Source organism: Branchiostoma floridae, chromosome 6, assembly GCF_000003815.2.
Source record: "Branchiostoma floridae strain S238N-H82 chromosome 6, Bfl_VNyyK, whole genome shotgun sequence".
Classification (NCBI taxonomy): domain Eukaryota; kingdom Metazoa; phylum Chordata; class Leptocardii; order Amphioxiformes; family Branchiostomatidae; genus Branchiostoma; species Branchiostoma floridae.
This window is the reverse complement of record NC_049984.1, coordinates 11,469,039-11,470,617: the sequence shown is the minus strand read 5'-3', so window position 1 is coordinate 11,470,617 and position 1,579 is coordinate 11,469,039. Positions and strand designations below refer to the sequence as shown.

The 1,579-nt window shown below is 40.6% G+C and overlaps 1 protein-coding gene across 1 annotated transcript in view; it reads right to left on the bottom strand.

Moving 5' to 3' along the window:
• LOC118418097 (lysosomal protective protein-like) overlaps window positions 1–1,579 on the bottom strand; it is a gene marked incomplete at its 5' end in the record, with an annotated part of 33,442 nt that overhangs the window by 1,762 nt on the left and 30,101 nt on the right. The gene's annotated exons all lie outside the window — the stretch shown is intronic.

Below are 1,579 nucleotides of genomic sequence, written 5' to 3'. Positions count from 1 at the left end.
GTGGGGGATTTGGAGGTAATTCAATTACAGAATTGGGCCCTTCTGGTGGAGGATTGGTGGATTTGAAATGGATGACCAGACGGAGGGTGAAGGAATCTTTAAGAAGCATAGTTAGAAGCTGCAGTTATTTCCTGTATACATGTAGGTTATCAGACCAAATGCTTTTTCTTATACAGACAAAGCAGTATTTCTCTAGATCATTTACAGCCACATGATATACACAATCAGCTAGATTGACACTGTGCTGTGCAGGACTGGTGTACATGTATACTAGAGTGACACCATAGCTGACATGAACTTGTAATGCAAACTCTTGGACTTTTCTAAAAACCACAGTCCAATTTATACCAGTTTCTACTGTAGCACATCCTGAACATAGGTGCAATATCAGATGACACTTCTAGTTTGTGAAATTTGACTAATGTCTAGTGCACCAATGTTGCACCTGGCAGGTCGCCCGCACTCCAAAAATTCACTACCTCTGATCCCTGCAGTATTGCCCCACACAAACCAGGGATTCCTGTAAGTCACATATCATTAAACTGGGATCACAGGTTGAGGCACCCCCATCTGTAAGGACCCGGCCAGTTACGTGCCACATTAATACAATAAAATTGCGGATTATTACGTGGATGAGGGCGGTATTGGAAAGAGGCCGTGCTGACCCTTCTCGTACCGGTTCAGAAGAGCGCAGGGCCCGGGGAGCGGGGCTCATCAGGCGCACGCGGGGGATAGCTCACAGAACAGTTCGATACATCAGGCTCAACAATGACAGGCAAATCACATCACGCAAGGTGTGCCGTGTCAGGATGTATCGCTTACTACCTAGGGGGGATTTATGATATCTTATGACGTCTCAATCATACCTGACTTAGCATTTCCATGGCTCGCAGACCCCATGTGAGAGGTATTAGAGAGGGATTTCAGACAAAATTGCAAGTTTTCACATTTGTCTTGATGTGGTTTTAGATAAGGCTGGATTCCTATGAATAACGAAACTTTTATTGGCGATATTAATCGCCACCGTGTATTCCACGGGGAAGCTCCTATAATGAAGTTTTGATTTTGTTTGAAGAGGATCAGGGGAGAGATTGAATCCTCCATTTGACTGTGACCTTCAAAAAAGTCTCAAATTGATGAATTCACCCAACACTATACGTCTCTTTCTGTCCCCCATTTTTCACTTCTTTTGCTGTGACTTGTTAGACTGTGTGCCTGGAAAGATGTTGTACTACCCAATGTAGTACTTCTATTGCTCAAACCAAACAGCTGTAAAAAGTATTTTGAAAAATAAGGCATCTATAACAAAGAAAATTTCAATGTATATTGTGTATACTACAGCAGTGTAATTATTGAGGTGTAAAAAAAAATAAGAAAATTTCATTTCATATACTTCTTTTAGCGAGAGACCATCACTCATTTTTTTCCATCCCTGTTTTTCAAAGACCAATCATAAAAATGTAAGTTGGTGTCTCTTTGTTAATAAAAGTACAAATTCTTCACTGACAATCAAGTTAAACTGCATGTGAATCCTTTTTCAGTAAGAATGAAAAAAGAAAACTTTTAAAGTTAGCTCAAT